The sequence below is a fragment of the Cupressus sempervirens genome, chromosome 11 (genome assembly GCF_028749045.1).
Source record: "Cupressus sempervirens isolate cs-2001-9-10 chromosome 11, ASM2874904v1, whole genome shotgun sequence".
In the NCBI taxonomy this organism is placed as follows: Eukaryota; Viridiplantae; Streptophyta; class Pinopsida; order Cupressales; family Cupressaceae; genus Cupressus; species Cupressus sempervirens.
The window spans coordinates 658,167,137-658,183,967 of NC_143128.1; the positions used below are offsets into that span (position 1 = coordinate 658,167,137).

General features: G+C 32.9%; 1 pseudogene; it reads right to left on the reverse strand.

The window, feature by feature from the left end:
• Positions 1-14,258: 14,258 nt before the first annotated feature.
• On the reverse strand, positions 14,259-16,043 carry LOC149531497 (AAA-ATPase At3g28510 pseudogene; annotated as a pseudogene).
• Positions 16,044-16,831: the final 788 nt, after the last annotated feature.

Sequence of the window (16,831 nt, forward strand, 5' to 3'; positions counted from 1 at the left end):
TAACCCTGATAAACTCATCCTCCCTAATAACCTACAACAGAGTTGGTGCCATTACTAGTAACAAAAAGCAAGAACACAAGCCCAATAGAGTTATTGCCATTATCAGTAACAAACAACACTTTAGATTGGGATTTTTTTGTTGTCATGAAAAATTGTTTTGGTAAATTTATGTTTTTGATGAATCAGTTTGATTTTGTGGTTGTTTTTTTTATTGCATGGATTTTACAATTTTCAAAGTTAATTCCAAAGAGGAAAGTTTTTCTTGAGCATACTACAATTTCAACAACAATTTTTTTTTCTTGGTCGTTGGAAAAAAAGTATTTATCTATAGGAGCATTTTCAAAGAGAAATGTTGTTTTCACTGACTTCAATTTTTATGGACTAAATTGATCTATTGTATTGTAGAAACTTTTGTATTTAAAGATTTATTTATGTTAATTACATATGGACAAATGTTGTGTGTCTTAACTTTAGTTTTTACTGTAGCAGTTTGATTTGTTGCAAAAAAAATGTCTAAATGTTCAAACCCCCTATTAGAGCTACTTAGCCATTGTATATCATCACTTCCTATGTCAAAATCTGTATTGTCATTCAATGTTGTTCCCACAACTTAAATGAAGCTCAACGGATTAGAATCCTACACATTCAAAAAGACACTTTCATCTTACAATTCTTAGCTATTTGAGACCAAAATTAGTTCAGCACCACCTTGGTATATGCCCACAAGAACTCAATTAAGGTGAGTGATAGTCTATGTTGCTAAGATAGGATGGAATTCTTTCAAGTTTAATCGCTCTATTTTTCAATACTATGTCTTACTTTCCTTGTCTTTTTAATTCTCTCTTGCATTGTGAAACTAAAGTAACCAAAGGATCAATGCCACCATCATTAACCTAAAAGACCAAGATGGTTGAATGAAGAGTCTCTCCAAGTTCAAGGGAAAACAAGTGGTGCTCTACTTCTATCTTACTAATGAAATCCAAGGCCTTACTAAAGAGGTAAAATCTCCCAATAGTGCAGAATAACTATAACAGGACAAATTAAATTAGGTAGAGCTCATCTAGCTTTAGAAAAAAAAATTCATTCAAAATACAAAATACAATTAGCATACCCCAAGAATCTCACAATTCCACTTCTCCCTCCACCAAAATAATTAATCCTCCCTTTCACATAATTCATACCCATCAAACGAATAACCCTTGTGATTTTTTATACTAAGACAAGGCACCTATTGATGCCCAACCACTTGTGAGCAAGCTGCTCCAAGCAAGAATTTTTTTTGAATTTGAATATTTATACTACAAAAATGAAATTCACAAAGATGCCAAAGAACATATGTTTTGTCAATGCCCCAAATTCCAACCATTGTAATGAATTAAATTGGGAGTTAGCTAGTAAATTCCTACTCCTTTCTTGGACTGTATACGCATAGGTTTTGAATCATGTGGTTGTACACTCCATCTCTTAATTTTTTCTCCTTGGGAACTACTTGATTGTTTTATTTATTCGTGAGGCGCTCCAATACAAATTATGTCTACCACTCAAAGCACAAAATTGTTTATTACCAATATACAAAAAAAAATCTTTGTTTCCCATTTATCCCTGCATTCCATGTGTTTGTTGCATGAAAAACAAGTCATTCCATGTGTTCATTGCATGAAAAAAAATCTTGTTTGGCAAACACATGTTCAACAAACAGACACTTATCCTTTCCACATGAGGATTTTTAAAAATGATTTATCTAAAAAGACTTCTAGTTTTTCGAGCTTTAATTATGTTTAATTTTTAGAGTTTGAAATGTTTTTTAAAATTTAATAATTTATAAAATATTTTAATTTATGCTTTCCTATAAATATGGATTATTTCTTATAAATGAAGTAACATTAAAATATTTTTACACAAATAATAATGATTGCATATTTATACAATTTTATTTTCTATCATATTATATTAAATTATAACTAATAATATTTAAAATTTTAATGTATTTTATAGTGAATATTATTTATTATATCATAATAGTAATAAGAATATTTAGTGTTGTTTCTAAATTAAATTTGTGAATTATTTTTGTATCAATATTTTTTATCACATATTATTATGAATAAATTCTTTTTGTATCAATATTTTTTTATCATATATTATTATGATTAAATAAAATATTGCATAGTACATTCAATAATCAAATTTAGAAGATAACCATTAAATGTATTATACATATGCACTATTCATTAAAAGAAAATTAATATCTTTAAATTTTTTAATTAAATAATTACTTATAATGACCAAGAACAAAGAACATAAATTCCATATCACTTCTATTTTCAATAAAAAAAATTTTAAAACTCTAATATTTTTGAATTAGACTATGTGGAAGATTATTGCATCGACACTTTAGAGAATCTTCTATGATCTATTATTTGAGATAATACTCTACCAAGTAACATCTACAAAATAAAGACTTAAAGGAAGCATACAAAATATTGAGGACTACGCATTGATGAAAATACTTTCACAAATATTAATAAATAATATACGCAATGCATAATAAAAATTAGAAAAATATATCATTAAAATAATAATAATGTAATTTATGATATAATTATTTCATCTTCTCTAAAAAAAACTTTTAATATTTTTTGATGTGACCTAATGCTTCAATATTCCACTACAAGTAACAGGAACTTCCTTGCCTTGTTAAATAAATATTAATTGATTTTTTTAATATGAAAATTAAACCATAGAATAATTCTACACATAGCACATATCAAATTTTTTTTAAGAAATGAGAACAATTTTCTTTAGCGTTGCAATAACTTAGAAACTAAAACATACATATAAGAACAACTGAAATTAATCATTAAGCTACATAAATACACATGCAAGAGGAGAACTACTTAGAAAACATATAACATCTAAAAACAGATAGAGAGAGGGGAACTACTTAGAAAACATATAATATATTCCTATCATCTAGTAGAGTAGTCAATTAGATGGGAGAACTACATAGAATATAGATAGTTCAAATACATTCCTATCATCTAGGAGAGTAGTCAAATAAAGGAGAACATATTCCTATCATCTAGGAGAGTAGTCAATCAGAGAGGAGAACTACTTATAATTCATATAGTCCAAACATATTCATGTTCTTCTGAAACCTCATCATTTGGAGTTCCTTGAAGTGTCTAAAGTGTTAGTTTGAGGAAAGAAGTTGATTACAATCCATTTCTCAAATTTTCTCATTTTTCCCTTATTGCTTCCCAAGTCTTAAATGGGAAAAGTGAGCAAGTAGTTTTGTGAAGTTGGGAAAAAGTTTGTTCAATTATGTAACCAAGTTGGAAAGAGTCTTTGAAGACAATTAGGAAGGTAGGAAAGGTAGGTTTTCTTAAAAGTGTCCTTGTTGGGAATCCACTAGCTTTTGGTGTGAGCACTCTGCATCATTTTCGATGTAAATTACATTAAAATGAAATACATGAAATACTTAAAAAGTAAAAAAGAAAAATAAGATATATATTATGATAACCAATAATATCAAAAATGCATGAACAAACATATAATATATTATGATAACTAATAATGTTGTATAATGAATAATCATATAATATATTATGATAACTAATAATGTCATAAGTCGACTAATGTCATGCATCAAATATATGTCATACATCAAATATAAAATGTCATATATACATCAAATTTATGTCAAATATGTCCACTAACATAAAATCCAAGATATATGTCCACTAATGCCTATACATGTGTGTTTATCCCTATATCTTCTTCCTCCCATGAGGGGAAGGAAACAAATCCCTAGAGGTATTCAATCATTTTATGGAGGGAGATTATGGGGATGATGGGGTTTTCCTCACACTCACTTGTCCTCTTGTTTAAGCTCCTCTCTAACTGGAGCTAATACAAAAAAGGTGTATATGAATCAATAATTATTATACATTGAAATCAAATATATGTGCACACAAAATTAATTATTTTCTTACTTCCATCAAATAGTCACTCTGTACATCCACCTCAAAGGCTCGTGGATGATTAGGAGTAACAAGGCCCTACAAAACTGAATCAAATATGATCACTCAATCATACTTATAAATACCATTTAAATTTTTAATACTAACTATTATAAATAATAACTAAAACTATGAAAACTCTTTCATACCTCAATCAATGGCTCTGAACTAGCCATCGCACTAGTAACTCTATGATCAATGGACTTGCAAAGATGAGGAGGAGTCTCAGATGTCAACAACTGCAAATCATATAATACAATTTACATGTAACATAAAACATGAAATAAGTATAATCAAATGAACTAAATTAACATGAAACAAATGTACCTCTATGAAGCTCATATCATGCCTAGGGTTAGAGTCCCTTGTGAATGTCAATGGTCTAGTAGAGAACTAATGCACATGGATTAAAAAAAAATTTCAATCCTTCATATGATTACTTAATAAATATATGTATTAATTTAAATGACTAAATCAATACATACCTCTCGATTCGTCGACAGGACTTAAAATGGGGTCAGGGAATTCATACTACGGCCATCAACACTCTTACCCTAAATTTTGAACAATGTCAAGACATGCTAATTTTTAGGACTAAGGTGTCTCAACCTTGGATAATTTCTTTTCTTATTATTTGTTTTGTAAATATATTTTTTGCAAATAATGTAATTAAGTTTGAGTGTACATGTCTAGTTGGCATGTTGATGTGTCACTCCACTTGTATGTGTTGGCATCTTGAATTTTGTGTAAGGAGATCATGGTTGAAATGGTTCTAATAAATTCCTATGATGCATAAAAGTTATCTTTGGAAGACTCGATGATGGGTGAAGATATGAAGACATGTGGCAATTAATCATTGATGTTTTAGATCTTATTCATTCTAATGTATTTGGCCCTATAAAAGTTCCTTCAATCTCCAAGTCTGTATTTTTTGTATATTTCAAAGATGATTACAGTAGAAGGACATGGATTTATTTCCTAAAAAGAAAGACACGAGCCTTTAGTCAGTTCAATGAATTTAAAGCAATTGTAGAGAATCAAAGTAGTAAGAAGATTAAGTGTGTGAGGACTAATAATGGTGGTGTTTTTTTCTCAGTAGAGTTTGAATAGTTCTATAAAGAACAAGGTATCGAGAGGCATAAGGCAGCTCCTTATACCCCACAGAAAAATGAAGTTGCAAAAAGAATGAATAGGACACTAATGGAGAAGGCTAGGAGTATGCTTAGTGGAGTTGGTCTTGAATAGAGATTTTGGGATGAAGTTGTGGCCACTGCTTGCTATCTAGTTAACAGATCCCCTACATTAGCTCTTATTGGTAAGACACCCATGGAAGTGTGGTCTAGTAAGAAGCCTTCAATTAGACATCATTGTGTTTTTAGTTGTGAAGCTTATGCAAATTTTCTAAAGGAGAAAAGATCTAAGCTAGAAAACAAAGTTGTCAAATGTATTTTCATTGGATACAATGTTGGTGTGAAAGGATACAAGCTTTAGGACCTTATAACTGGTAAGGTGTTGTATAGCAGAAATGTTATTTTTCTAGAGAGCTAACATCTTCTCCTATTTTGTTTTACAACCAGATGAAAAAGAAAAGAAAGAAGATATTGTTCAGTTACCTCCTACCCCTGAGAAGATTGAATAGAAAGACCATGTTGGGTCTAATGATGAGGAGAGCTCTAGTAGCTCTAATAGTTCAGAAGAAGAGGAAGAACAACCTCAACCTTAGCCCTTGAGGAGATCCATGAGAGAAAGAAAGTAGCTAGAAAGGTTTGGTTGTTCTATGTTAGATTCCAGTTGTGCTTTTTCTTTGATCACTAACACTGATGAGCCTAGATCTATGAAAGAGGCTTTGGATATAAGATGCAAGTTCCTGGATTGAGGTCGTGGATGATAAGATGGCTTCATTGGATAGAATAAAACTTGGGACCTTGTACCTTTTCCTAAAGGATAGAAACCTATTGGTAGAAAATGTGTCTTCAAGAAGAAATTATGTGCAGATGGTAGTGTTGAGAGGTACAAAGCTAAATCAATTGAAAAGGGGTACTCACAAGTAAAGGGAACTCCTGCTGTAAAGTTGACATCCATTAGATTTCTATTATCTCTTGCTACATCATATGATTTAGAGATAGAATAGATGGATGTGAAGACAACTTTCCTTAATGGTGATTTGGAGGAAGATTTTATATGTCACAGCCTGAGCACTACATTGTTAAAGGTAAAGAATCTTTTGCATATTACAGAATTTTTTGCATGGTTTGAAAAAATCTCCTAGGATGTGGTACCTTAAGTTTGATGCCTTTGTTTTGTCAATTGGATTTGTAAGATCAAAATTAGATCTTTGTGTTTATTTCAAAGTTGAAAATTATCATCTTCCTATTGTTGCATTATATATTGATGATATGTTGTTGTTTGGGAAGGGTAAGGGTATGATTTTTTATTTTAAATCTCAGTTGCAGCACCATTTGAGATGAAATAACTTGGGGAAGAAAGGTACATCTTGGGTATGGAAATTGGTACAGATAGGTCTAACAGAAAACTTTGGTTGAGTTAGAGTAAGTATATGAAGTTTGTGTTGGACAAGTTCAACATGGAAAATTGTAGACCATTGTGTATTCCTATTTCTATGGGAACAAAGTTACCTGTAGATGATTGTCCAAGATCTCTTAGTGAGGTGGAGGACATGATTAGAGTACCTTATGCTAGTACAGTTGGTAGTCTTATGTATGTTATGGTATGTACTAGATCATAAATTGTCCAAGAAGTGGGAGTTCTGAGTTGGTTTATGGCTAAGTCTGGATGGGTACATTGGGATATAGTTAAGCAAGTATTCAGATATTTGAGGGGCACATCAGATTACTCTATTTTTTATCATGGTAACTCTTTTGGAGCTCTGTATTTAGTTTGTATTTATGGGTTTGTGAATTCAAATTGGGAAAGTGATATTGACAGCAAGAGATCCACTAGTTCTTATGTGTTCACTATATTTGGTGGTACCATTATTTGGATGAGTAAGCGACAACCTGTGGTTGCTTTGTCCACTACAAAAGTTGAGTACATGCCTGCTACCCATGCTTATAAAGAAACCATTTGGCTTAGGAGATTGTGTTCTGATGTTGGTGTTGATGCAAGATAGATTACTACTTGGTGTGATAATCAGAGTGTTATTTTCCTTTTATAGAATCCAACTTTCCATGCTAGAACGAAGCACATTGATGTGCAGTTTCACTTTGTGAGAGATATGTTGTAAGATGGAAAGGTAAATTTGGAGAAGGAAGATACTATAAAGAATGTTGCAAATGCATTGACAAAACCATTAGGCACAGAGAAGTTTAAATGGTGTTTGAAGTCTATGGGCCTTTTGGCCTATAGTAGTTAGTTCCTGTTATGTTCTTGTTGCTCTTACAAGGTGTTCAACAAGTGGGAGAATATTAGGAATAAGGTGTCTCAACCTTCAATAATTCCTATTCTTATTTCATCTTTTTGTAAATGTATTTTTTGCAAATAATGTAATTAAGTGTGAGTGTACATGTCTAGCTGGCATGTTGATGTGTCACCCCACTTGTATGTGTCGGCATCTTGAATTGTGTGTAAACAGATCATGGCTGAAATGGTTATGACAGATTCCTATGACATGTGAGACCTATATCTAGAAGATTTGATGATGGGTGAAGACGTGAAGACATGTGGTAATTGATTATTGAGTATGATTGTTCTTTGGAAGTTTCCCTAAAAGGGAAAGTGCATGATATAAGTGTTTTTAGGGTTGCAGTGTTAGAATCTTTTAAAATAACTGAGAGGGGGGGGTGAATAAGTTATTCAAGGTCCCAAATGCCCTAATAAAACTTTTTTTTTTCACAAAATGTAGTGAACTCATAAACCTTTTAACCATCCAAGCTTAAATCAATCATATTAGCAAGTTACAGTAAATCAACATGCAAAGGTAAAACATGCAAGATCAACACATGACACAATGATTTACGTGGAAACCCAATTTGGGAAAAACCACCAGTAACATGCTACTTGATTCTCACTCTTCTGAAGTGATGCCCTGTTAAAGGCCTACCCTGTTAAAGGCTTACAACACACTGTTAAATGTGACCTTGTTAGAGGATTTCACCAAACTGTTAGGAATGGGCCTGGTTAAAGGACTTTAGAACATTCACTGGGAATGTCGCCCTATTAAAGGATTTATCTCATGGCTATCAAACCAACCTAAGTCCATAGGATTTAAACTAATTGTTACAATTTCTAGAAAGTAACAACAATGAACTTTTGATCTGATATAACTTACAACATACTTTGCAGATTTCATATCACACTTTCTGTTTAGTCCTTATGCTTGGCTTTTATCTCTTCAGCTCTGACTGCTTGTCATCTATTCAAGCTTCATCTCCTTGAGTCTTCTAACTCACTGTACTAATGCATCCATATCAGGGGTCTTCTTACTGAAACAGAGTAACTATGCTCTCTTTCCTCTTTTCCACCTTCTTCAGCACTTTACACTTTCATGCTTGACCACCCCTCTCTCATTTTTTTTCATTAACTAATGACTCCTTATATAGAGATCTAATATGCCTTTGCCGCTCAATTCTCCCTCTTCACTTTTAGGGTTTCAATATGGATTAGGTAAAATACAATGTATCTACCCCATATCTTGTTCTCTTCTAGAAACTTCGCCAGCTGTATCCTCAAAAATGTTTTACATGGTGTTCTGTGCCACCAGCTCATCATTCTTATCTTCTATTTAATTTACAAACTTCTAAGTAATAACCTTGTTGGCTTAGTTCTAGCGAATCTTCGATCTTCAAAATAATGCAGCAACTCGACATTACTTGTTTTACTGATGCTCGGCATCTCAGTGTTACTCGGCATCTACACAAAACTGTGTTACTCGGCACTTACAAAAAACTGTGTTACTCGGCACCTACAGAAAATTGTGTTACTCGGCACCTACAAAAAATTGTGTTACTCGGCACCTACAGAAAACTATGTTACTCGGCACCTACTCTTTACTCGGCACCTGAAGATCACTCGGCTTATATGATATACTTGGCACCTTCTCTTAGTTGAGCTTTGTAAAAGACTTAGCTAACACCTAACCTCTTTAATATGTTTCAGTGTGGCCTTTTTTCTGTATCTTCTAGTATGTTATCAAATACACTTTTTCATCAATGGCTTAGCTGATCCTAGTACTTCATTACAACATCATAACTTCAACCTTTCTCTAGGTGTTCTAATTACATCTTATTGATTGCCACCACCTTGTCAACCAACTAATTGATAGTATTTGGATCACTAAAGCAATTGTCATTCCTGCAAGTAGCAAGTTTGACATCAATGACAAAGCAATGATTGAGAACATTCTTTATCATTCCAACAACTCTTATTATCAATTCAATCATTTCTAACATGCAGTCTGTAGAGAGAGAAAGTGTATTGTTTGTATGGTATGTTGCAACTAGATTGGTCTTCTATATCATTGTTCTCTTGAAAGAACTTGCATTGCAAGGGTATTATAAGCTTCTGTGTTGAGGATAATACATTGTGTAGGTTTTGGAAGGGTGGGGTTGTTTTACTGAAAGATTTTTCTCCATCGGCATATTGTTTTGTTTATGTGTTTTCTTTCTCTATCTATTTTTTATATCCATGGTTGACTATAATATTATTGTTTACATAATATCAAATCTAAAATTGTAAGGATTTAATAGGAATTTGCAAAATACTTTCCTTAAGGGATTAGTGTAAGAAGCTATTTCTACACTTGAGTTTCCTTGCACTAATTAATTATTCATTCACTATACATACGAAAAGTAATCAAAATAGTTTATTATAATTGTAATTTACTTGTGTTTCAAAGCCAAATGTGTCACTCAAGAACTCATCAATGACTAGCCCATCATCCATGATGTCTCCAACAAGATTTTCAAACATGCAAAAGGATCTACATAATGTGCACATGTGATCGTGATGCAAAAAAGGTCTTCCTCAACTAATGAACTAATGCAATGAATGAGGGTTTGTGTCAAATCATTAATAGTCCCTAGAGTACTAGTCTCTGCACATGATCCTTTACAACTAAAGGAATAATTACAAGCTCACCCTGTGGCTTGACAATAGGCACCCTAACTATATTAGGGTCATGATGCATCCCTAGCCTCTCAAATGATGAACCCCCACCTCTACCCTGAGAATCTAACATATCAAAATAATTGGGGATCTCCCAAAGGAAAAATTCATAATACAATTTTTTTGAGAAATACATTGGAACCTCATGATTATTGCAGGGATGGGCATCAAATACCATCCACCATCTATCCCAAAAGTTTTTTCTACTATCATCATGTATGCACCAATGGATGGGGAACTTGTTAGTTGTATGTTTAATAGTGTCTTGTACTCTAGGATTTTTTTTAAATGCACATATGCTACCTTTTGCTATGTCTTTTTTCTTACATCTTGATAGGATAATTTTTTTATATATATCTTCATTTTTCTTCTCTCTTAACATGCCAAATATCCAACTAACCACTAACAAAAGCTACATGGCTCATAATGGACTCAAGGGAGGATGCCAATTGTGCTCTCATAGGATTAGTTTTCCTACAAGTTTTCAACCTACCAATGATTGCTTCTAATTCATTTTTCCCTCTTTCTATTTCATTCATTATATTGTATTGGGTGCCAAGAGGAGGTCTTTCAATCGATGGAGGTTGCATAATTTCTTGCTCTTCTTGTGGAGGGTTTTGATTTTGATTTTGTTGATTAGGCTAGGGATTTGGTGATTGATTATTCACATTTCTTGATAAGCAACCAATTGCATTTTCAATAAATAAACAAATTTGAAGAAAAACTACAAAAACATGCAAAACAATGTAAAAAAGAGAGTAGAAAACATACTTGATTATCTTGATCTTTATCTCCAGTGACGAGGAGGCATTTTTAGGAGAGTGAGAAACTTGTTCAAATTCCACAAACTGTGTCCACACTGTTGAGGGGAAAGAAGAAATAAGGGTTTGTTTGGCTATGGGAATAGGAATAGGGGAATAGGAATACATATTCTGGAATACAAATTCTAGAATAGAAAATGGGGCTACGTATTCCTATTCTCTGTTTGGTTCAGCCAATATTTGATGGGAATTTACAGACCTCAAAATTTATGTTTTCTAAAATAAAATAAAGTGCAATAGGAATACGTATTCCAATAACACCTATTTGGGTGGAATTGCAAAACCCCATTTTTGGGCCAAATTTGGAATACGTATTCCTATTTTACTTCATATTCCAATTCTATTTTGGTGCATCCAAATGAGGAATTCAAAATTTTAGGAATTTACATATCCTTATTTCACTTGTGTTCCCATTACCAAATGGGCCCTAAGGGAAAACAAAATGGGTCGCAGGTTTGCAGCCCATTTATAGATTTTAAAAGTAGTCGATGTCCTCAATCACAATAACTGACTTCTTCATAGTTCTGATCAAAAGCTTTCTCAGCTCAATGTTGTTCTTAACTCTAGTTAACTCCGGGTCATAAATATCATACTCCAAAAAATTAGAAATTGCAGCAATCAATACCTCCAACAAAGTTGGCATCATTACCAGTAACATAAAGCAAGAACATGGGTCCAACCGAGTTTGCATTGTTACCAATAACAAACAACACTATAGGTTGGGATTTTCTTATCATCATGCAAAACTTTTGTGGTAAATTTAAATTTTTGATGAAACAATTTGATTCCTTGTGGCTGATTTTTGTTATTCAATTGATTTTACAATTTTCAGAGTTAATTTTAGAGAGGAAAGTTTTTCTTGAGTGTACTTCAATTTCAACAGCGATTCACTTTTGTTGGCACTGAAAAAAAATGTATTTATCTATAAGAGCCTTTTCAAAGAGTAATGTTGTTGTTGTTGACTTCAATTTTTTTTCCAAAATTGATTTATTGTACTATAGAATCTTTTATATTTAAGATTTCTTTATGTTAATTACATATGGAAAAATATTGTGTGTCCTAACATCAATTTTTACTGTAGTGGTTTAATTTTTTGTGGCAAAAATTTTCTAAATGTTCAAATCCTCTATTAGAGCTACTTAGCCATTGTATATTATCACTTTCTCTATCAAAATTTGTATTGCCATTCAATGTTGTATAGCTTAAATGAATCTCAACAAATTAGAATCTAGCACTTTCATCTTGCAATTTGTAGCTATTTGAGACCAAAATTAGTTCTGCATCACCTTGGTATATGCCTACAAGAACTCGGTCAAAGTGAGTGATATTCTATGTTGCTAAGATAGGATGGAATACTTTCAAGTTTAACTGCTCTATTTTTCAATACTAGATCTTACTTTCCTTGACTTTTTAATTCTCTTTTGCACTATGAAACTAAAGTATTCAAAGGATCAATGCCATCATCATTAACCTAAAAGACCAAGAAGGTTGAACCAAGAGTCTCTTCAAGTTCAAGGGAAAATGAGTGGTGCTCTACTTATATCCTATAGATGAAATCACAAGTTGTACTAAAGAAGTAAGATCTCCCAATAGTGTAGAATAACTAACTATAACAAGACAAATTAAATTAGGTAGAGCTTGTCTAGTTTTATGAAAAATAAAGTCATATTCAGAATACAATTAGCATACCCCAAGAATCTCACAATTCCACTTCTCCCTACCCCAAAAGAATTAATCCTCCCTTTCACATTATTCATACCCATCAAAATGAAAACCCTTCTAATTTTATATAATAAGACAAGACACCTATTTATGGCCAACCACTTGTGAGAAAACTGCTCCAAGCAAGAATTTTGTTGAATTTGAATATTTATACTACAAAAATGAAATTCATGGAGATGCCAAAAAACATATTTTTTATCAATGCCTCAAATTCAAACCACTGTAATGATCAAAATTGGGGGTTATCCAGCAAACTTACAGTCCTTTCTTGGACTGTATACACACAGGTTTGAATCGTGTGGTTGTACAGTCCATCTCTTAATATGTTCTCCTTGGGAACTACTTGATTGTTTTACTTCTTTGCAAGGTACCCTAGTACAAATTATGTCTACCACTCAAAGCACAAAATTGTAAATTACCAATTTTACAAAAAAAATATCTTTGTTTCTCAATTCTCCCTACTTTCCAAGTGTTTGTTGCACGAAAAACAAGGCATTCCATGTGTTCGTTGCTTCAATAAAAAAATCTTGTTTGGCAAACACATGTTCAGTGAATAGACACTTATCATTTCAACATGAGGATTTTTTTTAAAAAAAATTATCGAAAATGAATTAAGGTTTTTTGACCTCTTTTATTATGTTTGATTTTTAGAGTTTGAATTTTTTTTTAAAATTTAATAATTTATAATATATTTTAATTATTGGTTTCCTATAAACAAGAATTACTTCTTATAAACGAAGTAATATTAAAATATATTTATACAAATAATAATGATTAAATATTTATGTCATTTTATTTTCTATCATATTATATTAAAATTATAACTAATAATATTTCAATTTTTAATATATTTTATAGCGAATATTATTTATTATATCATAACAGTAATAAGAATGTCTATTGTTGTTTCTGAATTAAATTTGTGAATTTTTTTTGTATAAATATTTATAATCAAATACATTCAAGAATCAAATTTAGAAGATAACTATTAAATGTATTATACATACATATCCACTATTCATTAAAAGGTAAATTAATATCTTTAAATTTTTTAATTAAATAATTACTTATAATGACCATTCAAAAGTAGATGCTCCTCAGTCCTTGGCTCTTAGCCGAAGAGGTGTTCAATATTCAGGCACGTGTGGGCCCGTATTGGGTACCTAAAACTGTTAATGGTGGCCTTTGCTGGTTGGTAGCTCGCAGGCTTGTGCCTCACAGGTCTGAACCCTTCATCAAAAAAAAGAAAAAAAGTAGGACAAAGAACATAAATTCTATATCACTTATATTTTCTATAATTTATGAAAAAAATCTAATATTGTGTGGAAGATTATTGCATCAACACTTTGGAGCATCTTCTATGATCTATCAGTTGAGATTATACTCTACCACATAACATTTACACAATAAAGACTTAAAGGAAGCATATAGAGATATTAAACACGATGCATTGATGAAAATACTTCCACAAATATTAATAAAAAATATTAGCAATGCATAATAAGAATTAGAAAAATATATCATTAAAATAATAATAATAAAACTTATGATATAGTTCTTTCACCTTCTCAAAAAAAACTTTTAATACTTTTTTTATGAGACCTAATGCTTCAATATTCTACTACACAATGGGCAGGAACTTCCTTGTATCCCTTGTTAAACAAATAAATATTTTTTTTGTTCATATGAAAATTAAAATAGAATAATTCTACACACAGCACATATCAAATTTCTTTTAACAAATCAGAACAATCAGAGAGGAGAACTACTTAGAATACAGATAGTCCAAACATATTCCTATCATCTAGGAGAGTAGTCGAACAGAGGAGAACTACTTAGAATACATATAGACATATTCCTGTTCTTCTGAAAATTATCCATTTGAACTGGAACCTTCACTTGTGATTTCCACCGTAGGAGATTACCCATCAGCTGAATTGTTGTCTGAAATTTCAGTCTCCGGCAATACTTCTGCTTTCACGGCAGCTTTTTCAATCGCCTGGCGCAGAGCCTCAATCAGTTTTTCAAGAGCAGCTGACGGATCGTCGCTCGCCCTCATCAAGTCCTCTGCAACATCCGCCGGAGTGATCTGCGCTTCTTTCATCAAAATCTCAACTTTTTCAAACAAATGATGATCTTCAACTCCGAGATAATTTTTCGCAAGAACTTTGAACGCTGGAAAAGTGCAGAAAGACAAATGAATGTGCTTATCCATGCGCCCCGACCGAAGAAGCGCAGGATCCAGCCGATCAGCATGATTTGTTGTAAAAATAATAATCCTTTCGCTTCCACAGCACGACCACAAGCCATCTGTGAAATTCAAAACGCCTGACAAAGTAACCTTACTTTCTTCACTGTCTTCCTCATCTTTTGCAGGGCTTTCCTCTTTCTTGCTCTGTTTCTTCGCCTTCTTTTTCCGCTCCGACAGATCCAGCGAGCAGTCGATGTCCTCAATCACAATAATAGACTTATTCGTAGTCCCGATCAAAAGCTTTCTCAGCTCAGTGTTGTTCTTCACCCCGGTTAACTCCAGGTCATAAATATCATAATCCAGAAAATTAGAAATTGCAGCAATCATGCTCGATTTTCCGGTTCCCGGGGGCCCGTAGAGAAAATACCCCCGTTTCCAGGCACGGCCGACCTTCTTATAATACTTCTCCCGCTGAGCAAACTTCCTGAGATCCTGCATTATATCATCCTTTACCTCAGGATCAAGAGCTAGGGTTTCAAACGTCGCCGGATGATCGAAAACCATCGGCGTCCAAACGCGGTTTCGATCCTCGTAAGAACGCGACTTTCCGCCTTTGTTTGTGTAAATCTTCCGGTGCCGGTTTCTCAGCTCAATGATTTTGGCCTCGGAAATTACATGCGGCAGATACGATTCAAAAATCTTTGCTTTGTCCTTGTTGTGAAATGTGAGCTCAAACTGCCGCTTTTCGTCAGAGACGTCATACCAGGAGAAAACAGGCTGCTTTATCTCTCTGCTACGGAAACTCCACCACGCTTTGACGCCGTGAAAATCGTCCTGGATTTGCTGGCTTCTGTCCATGGTGAAGGTAAATGCTTTTGCATTTTTAGGCTTGCTGAGCTTCAATCTGGTGGCGTCGGAAGAAGATATAGTGCTCAAATAAATCTGCACCGATTCGTAAAGATCGCTGACCTTGATGCCTTCGTTCTCCTCAATCACAAGTGTGATGTAGAATGACAGAAATCGGGAGATCCTTCCGAAAAGCTCCCTGAAATATTGCAGCAGTTCGGGAGGGAGATACTCCCTGGCCATTGGTCCCAAGAAAAAAATGGTCGCCGTGAGCGTCCCGAGATTCGACCACGTCTCCATTGCCAATTTGTGGAATTGCCTTTGAGTGTAGACCTCGCAGCAAAGGAGGATTTATAGCAAAGGAAAAGCTGAGAAAATGAGTCATGGTAGGGTCAAAGGAAACCTCCGAGTTGCCGCCATGAGAGTGACCGATTGTAAATCTACTGCTATGAATCCTTCCTCGTAATTTCAGTTCGAGGACGACGAAATTTCTTTGGATTGGTGGACAATAATTTAATTAATATTTAAAATATAAAATATAAAATATAATTAAGTAATATTTAAAATATAAAATATAAAACGTCATTTGCAGATGAATTAATCAATATTTAAACTTGTAACTTCGCCGTTACTCCTCTTGACCGCGAAGAATAATTTAATTAAATATTTAAAATATAAAATATAAAACGTCATTTGCAGATGAATTAATACGACGAAAATTCTCAGCCGGCGTTTTTGACTACTGCCAGTGAGTGGTTACTGGACACGAAAGCTTGCAACTTCGCCGTTACTGCATTTGAAATATAAAACATCCTAATTCAAACGTTTTGCGTACGATGAATTATTTTAATTAATTTTAATTCTGATTTTAGTTTAAAGTGATGAGTATGAGATGTAGTGTAATTTAAGTTATGATATTGTTAACAAAAATTATTTGTCGTATGTTTCATGAGATTGTTTGGGATACTTAGCTTTCATTGTATACACTTGCTCCAGAAAGAGGTGCAAGGGGTACGCTGATAGGTTTTTTTAGAAAAGACAAATTAAAGAGATGTAAATTTAAAAGAAAGATTTCAAATTGATAGCTTAGATTTATATTCAAGAGT